This window comes from Tenrec ecaudatus, chromosome 11 (assembly GCF_050624435.1).
Source record: "Tenrec ecaudatus isolate mTenEca1 chromosome 11, mTenEca1.hap1, whole genome shotgun sequence".
NCBI lineage: Eukaryota > Metazoa > Chordata > Mammalia > Afrosoricida > Tenrecidae > Tenrec > Tenrec ecaudatus.
In genome coordinates this window covers 48,788,334-48,803,757 of record NC_134540.1, presented here as the reverse complement: position 1 = coordinate 48,803,757, position 15,424 = coordinate 48,788,334, and the positions used below count along the sequence as shown (strand labels likewise).

General features: G+C 45.2%; 1 protein-coding gene across 2 annotated transcripts in view; it reads left to right on the top strand.

The window, feature by feature from the left end:
• ENOX1 (ecto-NOX disulfide-thiol exchanger 1) overlaps positions 1-15,424 on the top strand; it is a 483,696-nt gene that overhangs the window by 448,534 nt on the left and 19,738 nt on the right. The gene's annotated exons all lie outside the window — the stretch shown is intronic.

The window sequence follows — 15,424 nt, the reverse complement described above, 5'->3', positions numbered from 1 at the left end:
AATAACACCAACAGAAAGCCAAGGTACTCATTTGCTGTACAAGGGCATTGTACCAGGTACAAGCACAGGTTTGTGGTGTCGGGAAATGGTGATGCTCACATCACTGCAGCCCTGAAGTGATGTAAGCAGTTGATGGGCCCAGCCCCCAACTGGAAGGTCAGGGGTGCAAGTCCACCCTGAGATGCCTCAGAAGAAAGGCCTGGTGATTCACCTCTTGAGACTCAACTACTAAGAACCCTTCAGAGTGAAGTTCTACCCAGACACGTGGGGTTACCAAAGTCGGTGTCCACTATACCTATGGGTCACGACCCCTTTGGGGACCGAACAACTATTTCACAGGGGTCACCAAATTCATAACAGTATCAAAATTACAGTTATGAAAGAGCAGTGGAAATAATTTTATGGTGGGGGGGTCATCACCACATGAGAAATTGTATTAAAGGGTCATGGCATTAGGAAGGTTGAGAACCACTGCTCTAGACAGGGACTGTTTTCTTTGTGGAACTCACATAAGCTTAAGTTCAAACAGGGACACAGAGGTTGACATGAAGTTCTGTCACTCCTTCTCCTGGGACAAGTGATGTGCCCTGTGGGGTCTGTACATATATCCAGAGAGATTACTGGGAAGGGGCACTCACCACTCAGACACGTCTCTGTGCTCATGTCCCTGCTTGTCCCTGCTTCCATCTGCCTGTCAACGCTCATGTCCCATCGCCCTACAGTGCAGGTGTCATCACCGCCAGCATGTCTAACCCTTCGTCATCTCTGATTGTAGCACTGTGCTTCTGCTAGTCACACAGACTTGTGTGATGTGTTCAGTTTCTTCTCCTTCCCCTGTATGCCATACAGAATCTGTCCCTTCACCCCTCAGGATGACCTGGTCTCTCCATTCCCACCATTTTCACCTTGGTGGTTCTTTATCCCCACACATTTGGGGTACGGCTGAGCTCCAGCATGGCTCCCACTGCCTAGCTTCTCAGTCAATACTGCACGTGGTCCACACTTTGTCTTCCTGGAGCGTGGCTTTCCTCTGTCTAACACCCTCCTCTACCAAGCCGGGAGATTATGCTTGGTTTCATGTGATACGGTGGCAGTGTCCCTAGCATCTGCTGTAGCAGTTCTTCCCTGTTGCTCAGACCACGGTGACAGCCGGTTGCACTGCACCAAAGGAAATGTCATCCTGCAGATGGTCAGGCCCCATGCCTGAAATTGCAGCTCTTTAGTTGACAAGACCCTGGGAGGCTTCCTGCCTTGTCTGCCTGCTTATTGTCATGAGTTTGCAGAAAGCACTGCCTCCTTCATCCTGGAGATCTCCCAGCTCCTAAAGGAGCTGAGTCTGTTGACAGTCCTTGCAATGGGACTCAATTCCGGTGCTCCACAGTCACTCCAAGGCATTCATTGCGAAGGCAGTATTTCAATAATAGGATGATAAAAGATGCCCACATGTGCATGTGAGAGAGGCAGTCTACCATATTGGTTAAGACTTTGGAACAAGATAGCATCAGAACCCAATCCAAGTGCGTTTCTTACTAGTTATGTGACCTCCAGCAAGTCATAAGTCTCTTCGTGCCGTGATTTTGTCTGTATTTGGTGTAGATTGAATTGTCTCACCTACAATTGTGTCAACTTGGCCAGGCTGTGATTCCTGACACTGTAATTACCCTCCAGCTAGTGATCTGACGCCAGCATTCAAAGTGTTGTCAATCCTAACCTCTTAGATGTTAATGAGGCAGGATACTTGGCCATTATGTTAACAAGGTGGGATACAATCAATGGAGTTTGGTTGCTTCATGAGGTAATCTCTTTTGAGGTGTAAAAGAGATTAATCTAGTGAGTAGGGAGAGGGACCAACTACCATCAAGAAAGAGCCAGAAGCAGAGCACGTCCTTTGGACCCAGGGTATCCGCACTAGGAAACTCAACCATCTAGAGGGAGTTCTGTGACCAGAGCCTTCTCTGAGCTGAGGAGGAGAGAAAGCCTTCCCCGGCAGCTCATGCCCTTCCCTCAGACCTCTGGCCTCCCTGAGAGAATGAGGTTGTATTTGTGAAAGCTGCCCACTTGTGGTGTTCCCGGTTAGAGCAGCACTGGATCACGAAGACGGATGGTACAAGTACTGCCCTAGGGCTGTTCAGAGTATTAAATGCATTAATGCATATTTGCAAAATGCACAGTTCAAATACCATATCTACACTTGTTAAGTCAAACCAGAAACATTGAGTCAAATCTGATTCAGGGTAACCCTGAAGGACAGCATAGAACTACCCCCAGAGTGTCCAAGGCGCTTGTGGTATTGTGGTCTGCTAACAGCAAGGTCCGTATTTCGATACCAGCTGCTCTAGTCCTGGAAACTCACACGGCAGTTGTACCCTGCCCTACAGGGTCTCGTTGAGTTGAGTATCTGGAAGGAGCTACTGGTGGGTTCCACGCACTGGCCTGTCCTATCGCAGTCCAGCACTGCACAACCAGGGACCCTTCACTAGCTACATGAAAAAGGCTTTAAAAGACAATCACCAGCAGAAATGCTCATCTGTGCGCCTCTGGCAACTCAACCACATAGTGTTTTCACTTGTCGTGCTTTAAAGGGGCCTTTTTATAATGAAGTGTACTGATTCCTCACCTGTTGTAACTTTGTTGTAGTTCATGTTGTTAGATGCCTTCAACTCAGCTCCGACCCATAGCAGCCCTATGCACAACCAAACAAAACACTGCCCAGTTGTGCACCATCCTCACAACTGGACCCATGCCTGAGCCCACTGATGCAGCCACTGTGTCCGCCCAACTCATTGAGGGCCTTCCTCTTTGTCATCACCCTTTCACTTTACCGCACATGATGGCCTTCTCCAGGGCCTGGTCTCTCCTGACAATACGTCCAAAGTATGTAAGACAAAGTCTTGCCATCCTTGCCTCTACGGCTGTACTGCTTCCAGGACAGATTTGTTTGTCCTTGGTATTTTCAATCTTCCTCTCCAGCACCACAATTCAAATGCATCCTTTCTTCTTCCTTATTCAGTGTCCAGCTTTCACATGCAGATGAGGCAATGGAGAATACCACGGGTTGAATCAGGCCCACCTTTGTCCTCAGAAGAACATTCTTGCTCTTTAATACTCCAAAGAGCTTTTGTGGCGCAGATTTACCTAATGTTGCAAGCCTTTTGATCTCTTGACTGTTGCTTCCAGGAGCATGGACTGTGGAGCTAAGTAAGATAAAATCCTTGACAGTTTCAAAATGTTCTCCATGTGTCTGAACATGGTGTAGCTTGAGGCATCAGGAAACAATGTAAATGTGGCCGTTAGAAATCTTAGGCATCCCCATTCCTGGAGCTGTGCCAGGACAGGCTACATACATGTGGCGCCTCAGAGCACCACGGGACATGGCAGCATGTAGAATGTGGCCGCTCTGTCATGAATCGCTGCCCCTTGGCTGCGGGCAGGGCCACTCGTGTCCACTGTCAACTTGTCCCTCTGCACCAGAGTCTGTTGGACCTCATAGTCCTTCCTTGTTCTCGAGCATCACTGACTGCTGGGAGAGGCTATAGGTGATGGGATCCCAGAAGACTGGCAGTGCCAAGCTTCAGCAACTGAGCAGACTAGTGAGATCTTGGGATCTTTAACCCTGAGACCCTGTTTGCTCTCAAGGGGTCAGCGCATACTCACACTTTTGAGAACTGTAAGCAATTCTGTAGCATACCGAGCCCCCCACTCTCATCATTCCTTTTACACTGTTTTCTCTCTGCTTTCCCTTTTTTCTCTAATTCTCACTGGGATCTGAGGGTGCATAAGGGCATATTGTCTGTTCTGAGTTGACTGCCCCTCTCTGGATGGAAATCCCACAGCAGGGGAAGGGGGGCTGACAAGGCATAGAATGGTGGGCCAGGAAGATACTGTGGAGGTCACCTACTTCCAACCTCAATCTTCTACAACTAGGGAAAATAGAACAAGAGCACAGCACCTGTCAGAACTGATACCTTCTGTGTCCACATCCGCCATTTCTCCATCCCTCCAGGCCCATCCCTCCAGTGATCAGCCAGTGGGCATGTGCTAGCCAGCGGCTCTCACAGGAAAGTGGGAGTGGTATTTCCATGCTCTCTCCTCCTGTCACAGCTTAGATCCTGTGAGGAAGAGCTTGAAGATGATCAGAGAGGACCTAGCATCTGATGGATTGCCTGGTATACTTTGAATAGAGTAGCAAGTTGCCATCTTGACTGTGGTGTCAGGGGACATGGGCTCATGGAGCAAATAGTGAAACAGGGCCCTTGGTCCAAAGACGGCAGAGGAATGAGAGCCCTGGGGTGGAGTGCTGGCATGGTGGAAGGTGACAGAGTGAACCTCTGCCACAGAAAGCTTGTTGAAAGCCTCACTCACGTGGTCTAGTAGCTAGCCCTTGAAGGACTGAGGAGGAGGTCATTTGGCAGTTGGTTGTGCCCCTGTCTATGTTGTGTGGAAGAGCAGGGAATCCCGGTAGCACAGTGGTCAAGCGTTCACCAGCTATCTAAAAGGTCAGCAGGTCAAATCCATCATGGGCTCCATGAAAAAGCTGATTTGTTAGTCTGCTTCTGTGAAGATGGCAGCCTAGGAGAGCCTGCCTAGGAGCAGTTCTGCTGTGGTTCCGAAGAGTCAGGATGAGCCTGCTTTCACTTGACAGTCATGTCAGGTAGCTCTTGTTGCTTGGGGCCAATCAAAGAGAGTGTGTCACTCACTGTGTTGTTGAATGAGATATTTAGCTATTGGCTGTGCTTCCTACCGCTCTTAAACATGACACCTGTCTTTTTCTTCCATTAATTATAAGGCTAACAGCATAACAATAGCACCACAGAGAATTTGGAAATCCATTTGCACACAACCGAAGTTCTCATTTTCACAGACCTACTTTTATGTGATTGCAGGCGAGGTCTTTTGCACAGTTCGTGTAGATTCGGTTCCTCAAGTGTGTGTTAGCAACGGCTCCGTACCTGGCCAGTCCTGCGAACGATCAAAATGAATAATGACATCATCACAATGCCCCAGTCTATTCCTACACGTTCATAGCTTTCAGGAGTATGTGCTCACAGCAACCCCGGGGGTCAGCCAACGGGGTCACTTAGCTTTTACATCAGAGACAGTGCAGACAGGAAGAGAATCACAGTGACAGAATGAGGACCGTTTCTGCTCAGCCACACCACCCCTCTGACGCAGAGATGGCGCCTGCTGGGGCGGTTAGTCGTATTGTAAGAAAACAAACACAGGTGAAAGTCAGGTCTACCCAATCATAGAAGTGGTCCACTGGCACGTAAGTGGCATAGCAAGTGCATCTAGATAAGACAGGCCTGTAAATGCCTGAGAGAAAATGCCCCGCGAGATGCGAGACTGCTGCTGTGCCTGAAAATACACGGCAAGAAGGAAAACCCTGGTGAGGAGAGAATGCTCTAAGATCCTAACCAGGCAAATAGAAAGGGGAGAGGATCGACCCCGAGTGTGAGGCAGCCACAGCCGACTTCGTTAATGGGGGTGGATATTGTTGGGAAGCACCTGAAGTTTAAATCCATTGCTGACCAGATAAAAGTGGTCACAGCCAGTCCGCGGAGCCCGACTCACACTGACCTTATGGGACCCTGTAGAACTACCCCGTGGGCTTCTCTTGGCCGCGATCCTTGCAGAAGTCGTGTTCTTGGGGTGCAGCTGGTGCGTTTCAACAGCTGATCACATCATTCTGGGACTACCAGGGCTCCCCGATGGCCGTGACATTTGGAAAATTTGCCCTGGTGACATCACCTGGGGTGGTTAAATGAGGCAGAGAGCAGATGCAGTGGTGAGAAGGAGGTTCTCCCAGTAGTCAGTGTATGGCATGAGGAGAGTGGAGCTGATAGCATGGACAGTGGGGGTGGCAGGTACCACGGAGAAAGAAACACTTGGCATGGGGCTGTGGTAGATTGGATTTGGAGAGGTCTTGAAAGCACTTGGGGGAGAGAGAAGGAGTCAACGAGAAGATGAAGGTTCATGCCCCTGCCAGTGGCAGAGAGTGCTGCTATGCACAGAAACAGAGAAGAGGAGAATGTAGTGTGGGGCGACATGAATTGGATTTCAGACACAGTGAAGAATTTCAGACAAAATCCTGTCAAGAAGAACCTGAATTCAGGTGTTTGAAAAATTACGGCATTTCTCTAAATGAAATTTCACCTAGAAAGCTGACATCGTCACGTGGTTTCAAGTAGGGGAGGGGTGAGAATCATCCATGTGTATACTCTTGGACCTCGGGTTACTTCTATAGCACTGGGGAGCAGGACTCCAGAGGGCACAACTTAGAGACCATTGGACCAACCCACCCTCTTCATGTGTAGATTAGTGAGACCTGAAGATGTTGACCTTGACAGCATCAGTGAGTTGCCAGTGGAAGAGCCAAGGATAAAACTCATATATGCGGTGTGTCTTGTATCAACATCACATCCAGCTTGTGTTTAATTCGGACAGTGGTAAGGTTAGCAGGCAAGCCCATGGGTCATAAGGAACAAAAGCCTAAAGAATCAAGGTTGATGGTAGTTAGACCCAGGAGAAAAGAGGGATTAAAGAAGAAAACTGGAATCTGAGTTTTGGCAAGCACCAAACAACATACAGGAAGCAGAGAGAAGCCTTCTTCTGCACATACACTGAGCTGGCAAGGAAAAGGCCGGTGAAGGAAACAGAACAACATTTAACAGGAAAAAGACCAGGGCCTTCTGTGATCTAGGAATGTGCAGATTGTTTAAGAAGTGTCCGTTTTCGTGTGGTAAGGGAACTGAGAAAATGCTCTTTGACAAGGAGAGGGGGGGTAGTCACTGTAAACCTTTCAGAGGCCAGTGTCTTGGGGAAGTTGCTAAGAAAGTTGAGATTTCCAACACACAGTGGGTATACACCTGTGTTCAAGAACTTTACACTACAAAGATAGCATCCTGACAGGTAAGGAGGTTACAGGAATCATGAAACGAAAGAATCATAAAAGGAGAGGCCATATTTGTGGAAGTTGAAGAGGAAGAAGTACAATTCTAACTCAGTAAATTATTGCAAACAAGTTTTCTAAATGTGCTATGCATTACAATGCAACCAATGACTAAGAAAAGAGAGGGGGCGGCTTTTTGTTAACATGGCTGGATATAGTATATAAATGGAGAGGCTCTTTTTGTATAAAATTGGCTCCAAAAAGCCTGGTGGCTTCTGACTTTCCTACGGATCATCAGAAAGTGTCAGAAGATGTACCTAAGATAAATAATAATTTGCTCATTATCCAAGGTAATTGATAAGGACTCAGAAAATTTCTGACTTCCAGTAACTAGGTCTTTTAAGAAGTCTTAAAATAATTCTTTGACCTAGCTCCCAGTTATTGGAAACCTCTTCTTTGGTGCTTTAATGATTTCTCCTAAATATTACAGAAATTGAAGTTAAAGGTGAGGGAGTGGTTGCTAGGTGCCATCCAGTTGGCTCCAATCAGGGCTTCAGAATAACAGCGAATCAAGCGCTCCCTGGTCTGGTTTGGGGCCATCCTCACAATTGGTATGTTGGGGCCCATAGTTACAGCCAGTGTGTCATTTCCATCTGGTTGAGAGTCTTCCTGTTTTTTCTTGACCCTCTTTTTGCCAAGCATGTTGTTTCTCAGGGTCATGATTTGTTAGATAATGTTGTGCATTCTCCTGCTAGTGCTGCATTGTTGACTTGTGTATTCTCTAGTGGGCTGTACTTGAATGATCTCAAATGAATGGGTTTCTCACCACTTCCCTGGGAAGACTGCTTCATAGTCCAATAGGTCACACTGCAAGGAAGCGCTTCATCCCCATCCTGATGCGTCTGTTCTGCTGTATGTTTTGTACACCGTTAGCAATTTGTCTTCAGTAACCTCTTTCCTCCTCTCTCCCTGGCCCACACTTGGCACTTCCAGTTTGCATTCTCTAAGCATCTGAAACATCTTTCCAGAACATGTAGTGGGCACATCACACCTATCAGGATAATGTGATCACATGATAAAGGGTCTTCATGACATTTATTATTCTGCCTGGAAATCACAATTCCTGTGGCTGCCACTCAGTTGTCCTGTAACCTTCTCCTTGCTAATGTCCCCCAATTTGATTATCCTATCATCCCTTTCTTTGAATGGGACCCAGATTCTCTATAACAAAATCCTTGAATGTGTCTATTTCTCTTTCTGCTCAAAAAGCTACTATTGTAGAAGGACACTAGTCTGTATTCGGGTACCCAACCTCACATTGTCAAATTGATTCTGGCAGACAGAGTATAGTTACTCATAGGGTTTCTAAGGCTGTAAATCTATGTGGAAGCCTACTGACATACCTTTCTCCCACAGAGCAGCAGGTGGGTTTGAACTGCCAGCCTTGCAGTTAACAGACAAGTGCGTGTCCACGACACTACCAGGGCTCCTTTTTTAGGCTGTTTATTTGTTTAACGAAACAGTTTGCTAAAGCATTTTCTCAAGGAAAGGCACATTCCGCAGCAAGTGCTTGGAGATGCGGGCCTGCGATATCTCCAGTTCAAGGGCCAGGCATTTTTGAGGACTGATAGTTAGAAACAAAACCATTCCAGGTAGGTTTTTCTTTTGTCACTATGCCACAAAATAGTATGCTTTTGGTTTTCAGCCACTTAAAAATATAAAACCCATTCTTGCCTCATGAACCTAGTCAGAGGGCAGTGGCTTAGTAAGCTCTGGCATCAAGAAACACAAGAAGAGAATCTAGGTTGAAGCTTGAACTATGTCAACATTTCAAGACCAGGTAGAGGAACAACCAAACCAAGGTCACTGCCAATGAGTCAATTCCAACTCATGGTAACCCGATTAGGACGGAGTAGAACCGCGCTCCCGGGTTTCTGAGGCTGTCAGCCCTCGATGGAACAGGCAGCCGCATCTTTCTCCGATGGAGAGGCTGAGGGTTTGGCATAGCTTCTCTTGTGGTCAGCAGCTCGACATGGAATCCACTGCGCCCGACAAAGCAGCTGACAGAAGACACGAGGAGCAGGTGGGGTGGAGTGGCCCAAGGAAAGACAGTCCTGTCCTGGAAGCCAACAGTAGGTTTGATGCTCTCAAAAAGTCGAATTACAACCAGAGATGAGACTTTTTATAAAGTATGTAAAGGACTAAAAGCAAAATAAGCAGCTGGCTAAACAGCAGATTAAACAAAAATACTTACCAAGCCATGTATCTAGAAATCCAAGATCTAATTACCTATGCAAAGCCCTAGATCTGGTTGCCTCATAAAAGCATCTATTTAGTTGCAGATTCTAGGATAGTAGCAATAAGGGTTTAATGAAACAGCCAGAAATTAAACTGTTTTTGAGACTGATATAACGGTGGCAAATCAGAAGGCCACATTTAGGCAAGTTAGGTGAAAGGGCGTGTCGTGAGTACCTGTTGGTCTGAGTGTTTCCTGAAACGCTGCAAAAAGCAAGGTCTTCAAAATAAGCTTGGTGGAACCTCCATGGTTGTCAGAGGAAGGTTAAGTACCTGGAATACAGAGCACAAAGATGGACGCTAGCTCAGGAAAGGGAGAACTGTGCTGGCCAGGATCAGTCTCTCCAAGGGGAGCAAGTCACTTATGCCATAGAAGGTTTGGGGGAAACACAGAGCTTGGAGGCTGATAGATTCCGTAAGTGGAAGTGATAAGGGTCTAGAATAGTATCTGATTCTACGTTTAATCTAATAAGCTAACCCATTATAGTTTCATGGGTGTTAGAAGGAGCGGCAACTCCCGGGTCAGAAACCAAGGGCCCTATTGCCCACGCCCAGCCAGTAGCGGGAGCGGCGTTGTAGGGTTCGATCCTGCAGGGGGCAGCACAGGGGTTTTCCTGCTCACCGAGGCAGCTTCAGTATTTTCTCATCTGCCAGTTTCCCACATTATTTTTAATTCCAGCTCCCGAGTAATGCTACGTTTTGACCCTCATCATTAAAAATAATAATAAAACAATAGACTAATTTTAAAAGGCTCCTACCAGGCATGCTTGCCACCAATTTAATTGACTCCAAGATGCAGATTTCTTCATATAATTCCTTTAGTGAAACTCTTTACTGGTTCAAACTGAAAAGTAAACTCCAAATTTCTTATCATGATCCACGACTTCTCCAGCTTCATCTTCAGACATTTCCTATCAGCTTTCTTCTAGAACTTTTTTTTAATTAAAAAGGTGTTTTCAGTGAAGGTTTACACAGCCAATTAAATTTTCATGTAGTTATTTCTATACAAGTTCAATGGCATGGGTTACATTCTTTTTATCCTAAAAGAAAGGAGAATATATATATATATATATATATATATATATATATATATATATATATATATATATATATATATAACAAGTTCTGAATGGGTTAAAGGGGCAAACAAATGATAAGGTGTTCAATTTAACCTAACTTACTGCAATAATTCACATTCCGACGTACTGTGTGTGGCTAGGGCTTCTCTCATCCCATCAGTGGTTGGTCTGGGGGTAAATTCAATGGAGAACTGTACCCCATGGAATCTCTGCAGATGGATTTTTGACTTCCACCGCCATCCATACCCTTGTGCAAGTTGGGTGCTCGGAATTTATGTTCTAAAACATTTTCCTGCTCTAATATTGGATTTGGTTATTTACAATCCTGGGATCCACACAGGTTGATGTGTTTCTTCCATGTGAGCTTAGCCGTCACATCAGTTAGATAGCTACTTATTTTAAGGCAAGTATGGAAGACCCCAGTTGTTATTCGTTCTGATAGCTGGCACCATCTGATTTCTTTACCACGCTTTTCTCTGGCACCCTTATCTGCAGTGATCCCGTCACGGAGGATAAAGAATGAGCGGGGCCATGTCATAAGAACTGATTGTTCTAGGCTAGGGCTTTCGGTTGAGTGTGAGCTCAAAACCCACTCACATCTAAAGCACATGTAATCTCCTTGTTCCAATGGCAACATTATTAGTTTTCTGAGGGTACTACAAGTGACCACTATGGGACCTTTAGTAATTATAATAATAGTATCATTAAAATTGTCTATGGTCTTCTTCTAGAACTTCTATAAGAATTGTTTGCTGGTCCCTGGAGAAGCACAATCTCTTGCCATATTAGGCTCAATACCCCAAAATAGTTAGCATTCCTTAGCATATAGGAGGCACATAATGAATGTTATGAGGCATAAATATTTATTGAGCGGCTGAAAGTGAAAACAAGCATCATTTAAATAGACTGAAGACTTGGCTTGAGGAAGCCCTTCATCCCACTGTCTCCTGCGGTGATGCCCCCTCCTCCTCCCCAGTCATGAGGAGGGAGCCCTGGCCACAACTCTGGATTGAAATTTAGATCGGTAGGCACTAAGAAAATGTGGGGTGAAAGTAAGATGTTGCTTATATCTAGCTAATAATTCAAAGACTATCCCAGACTTGCAGAATACTGATCATTTTAATTCTCTTGAACACAATGATAAATATAGCCAATTCACATTAACCCTGTTTTCTGAGGAACTCGTGATTCATTAGAACACTCCCTCTTGTATTGCACTGGGAAAAGATTAAAGTGCAAAAGCACGAATCCTGCCATAGATCCCTTAAAACACGTCCATGGACATTTTAGGTTTTGTCTTTGGAAACAGTTATTTTACATGAGAGTTTATCCATCTTATCAGCTATGACATTATCAGCAAAAGTCAGAGTTTATATCATGGCCAAGGCAGACTTAGGGTCCAGGGTACTCAGACAGTGGTAACTATGTATATTTCATCTGAATTTGTTATTTACTTGGTTTCCCCGAACACTGTCTTTGATGAAGAAAATTGGACGTTCGTCTTTCCTGCCCACTCTGAACTTTGTTTGGGGGAATGCTGCCCCTCGGGTCTCTTATGCTGATGGCCCTGTGATGTACACCCCTTGCGGACACTGTTGTTCACTTTTTATTCTGTCTGCCCTCTGGACGAGCGGTGACCCTTGGGTGTGGGCTCAGGTCAGATTTGAAGGATATCTGAGAACCATAAGTCTTGGGGGTTTCCCCTAGGAAGTCTCATCTTCCCCACGATGTTGACTTTTATTCTACAGTTTTCTCCCATTCAACCCTGGACCTTCTATTTCGAATCCTGATCAGGATAGTTAGTTGTGGTAGTTAGACACCACCTAGTTCTGTTGGTCTCTGTCTAGTAGAGATTGTGGTTTACATGGTCCATTAGTCCATTGTTTCCTTGAGTCTGATTTTCTTTACTCGTATTTGCTCCATAGAGAGAGGGGCCAGTAATTGCTGTTTAGATAGCCATTTATAGGAATTCTTTTGAATGATCACCATCTAGTCCATTCTGCTTAGTGAGATTGTAGACCTATGTCTCTAGTCAATATACTTAGACATTCCTTTTGCTGTGATGACAATGATATTTCCTCTCTGTGTTAGTCTGGGTACTTTAGAGAAACAAATCCACAGAAACTCATGTATAAGAGAGAGTGTTATATAAAGGGTAAGTGCACATCAAGAAAACATCCCATCCCAGTGCTGCCCAAGCCCACAAGTCCAACATTAGCCCATATGTCCAACACCAATCCACAAAGTCCTCCTCCATCTCCCAAAACACACACTATGACTCTGACTGCAGGAGGAAAGCTGAGTCAGTGAACGTGTAAACATCTCAGCGCTGGCAGGGGTCTCCACACGGCTGCTCCAGCATCCAGGGCTGCATCGGGGTAGGTCCATGTGGCTTCTCCTTGGGGAAGTCTTGCAGGAAGTGAGCCTTGCCAGGGAACTAGATAAGGCAGCTGCACCCTGGTCTGACCATCAGAAAACAAGAGACTCGAGAACTAGAAAGGCGAGGCTCACTGAGTCATTTATCCCTCTGCCCTTCAATTAACTGCACATGTGTATATCGGCCAGGTTGGCACAATAAATGTTAACCGTCTCACTCTCTTAGACATTCTCCATATCAGTTTAGTATAACATGTAAGCACTCCTTGGTGCTTGCTTAGTCAGTTGTATTCAGGCCTGTACTGTTTCTGAACACATTTCCTTTTCTACTTCCTGGAAAGATCAGGAAAGCAACTCCATCTCTAGCCTGGACAGAACTCAGAGAAGGCGCTAGAGGCTGATGTGTCTTCCAAGCTGTGGTCTTGGGCAGCCTAGGACTGCGGAGTTTTTGCAGAGCCTTGAAGAAACGTGTTTCTGCCTTTGGAGTCAGTGCTGATGGCCCTGTCAGAGTGCACCATGGTGGTTTGCAATATTCAGTCCCCCAAAATATTTCCATAGCAAGGTGGTCTTAGAATTCCCTCTCTCATTTTCAATCCTAAATCATGGTTTAAGCAGCAGGCACTAGTAGGAGAAATCTGGCTCTTGGAGACATTTTTTACTCAATAGCATTTATTGGGGTCCTTCTTAAGACCCCCTTTCTGATGCCAGCCATGAACAGGAGGATAAATGTCAAACAACACTCTTGAATGGTCTCAGTATATACTTCTATTGCCGTTTCCTGCTGGCTCCTAACATGTTGTGGACCACTGCCCCCTGTGGTCCATTCCTTTTTCTAAATCCTGCCGTCCTTTACTGTATCATGGCCCCAGGACACCACTCAGTCTGGGCAATTAATTTGGGTCTGTTGTTTGCTAACCTCTTGTGAGTAATTTTATTTGGCCCCAATTATCATCCAGGCAGTGAACAGATTGCCCTCTCGTGTAGACCGTTTCTACTCAACCCTTGGGTTCATTATTTATTTTTATAAATGATGCAATCCTCATCTTAGTTAATGTTCTTCCATTTTCTTTCTTCCCAAACCTGTGGTATTTGTTGGGAAACTTTTACAGAGTCCATTCTGCTCAGCAGGCATTAACACCCCCCACCCCAAGGCCTGGAGGTCCACAGCCATGTCCCTGCAGAACCTGTTTGCCCTTTGGGGACACCATAACAAAACTCCGCAGGCTCTGTGACTGCAGTAACCCAGAGACAGGAAGCATATACAACAGCTTTCTCTGTTCTCACTGAGACCATCACATCAGAGAGTGCCCTACTCAAGCGTGCTGTTTCATCACAGAAGGAATTCCTAGATCCTTCCCTGAAATTCTTCTTCATAAAATGTTCAAATCTTATATAGATAGGCTTTTTCCATGTTTCCTTCTTTTAGAGTTCTGCATTGTGTTTCGATTGAGCTGCTTCCAGCGATCTCTTTCATCCCTAATTACTTGTTATGTCCAATTTGCTCGCTAGGCTGCTGTCCTCATGGCCATGCTTTCCTTCTCAGACCCTGTTGATAGACTCTAGTCACCTAGGACCTAGCCCCTCTACTCTTTGATCATATAACTGTGATTCCATCAATTCAGGACCTTACCTTCTTCACTTCTCTTTCATTCTGGATCCTTCATTCTTCAGAGACAATTCTGACTTCTAGAAGAGCTTCCAAGATGCTCACCAAATATTTCAGCCATAATTCCCCAGAAGCACTTTCTCTCTTAGAAACTTCTGCCTCCCCATGATTTGTGAAACAGGAGCCTGGATGGCATGGTGATTGCATGTTGGGTTGCAGTATAAGTCATTCAAAACCACCAGCTGTTCCATAGGAGAAAGAGGAGGCTTTCTACTCCCATAAAGAGCTACAGTTCTGGAAATCCACAGGGGCATTTCTACTCTATAGGGTCACTGTAAGTTGTAATTAGCTTGATGGCAATGAATTTTTTCATTTGTAATTACAATAGTTTAGAGACTTGACTGAAGATGGTGCCAAACCAGGCAACGTGTCATTCTGTTGTAGGTGACATTCTGAGTAGTAGCAGACTCAGCAGTAACTAACAACAGCCCAGAAGTCAAGTTCAGCCACTGATATTTTTTTTTTTGATTGAGACAGTGAGTTTATCAGAATGCCTTTCAGTGGGATTTGTACTTCTTATATGCTCTACACTATTGAATTTTTAAATAGCCTCATACCTAACAAATGTTAATTTGTGTAAATTAGCTAAATATGAATCCCATAACTATTTCCAGCCCTGTTTAACACCTGCCTCCTAAACTCTTTTTGTCCATTGAGCCTGACCTACAGATCCTGTATTCTTCCGAATTTCCCAATCAAAACTCTCTCAGCTAGTCAATGCTGACTCCTAGCCATTCTATAGGATGAGGTAGAACTGGTTTCTGAGACTAATTCTTTATGGGAGTGGAGAAGCTGGAGGTTTTGAACTGCTAGTTGTAGTTAGCAGCCCAATGCGGAACCACAAGGCTGCCACCGGGGCTCCTGTCATCTCCCACTACGTAATGGAAATAGCATCCTTAGCCTCTTGCTCATGATTTTAGTCCTTTTAGACCCATCTTTCAAGACCTGTCTTTTAGGCCCCCAAATCCTCCATGACTCCAGAATGCCTTTGCACTTTCCTGTTTGCAGGTCTCTGATCATTAAATTTGACGTGGTATTAAAATCATTATCTAATTTGAATACTAATATCAATGCTGCGAGGATACAAGATAAATCTTTGTCTCTGATTTCAAATTTAAA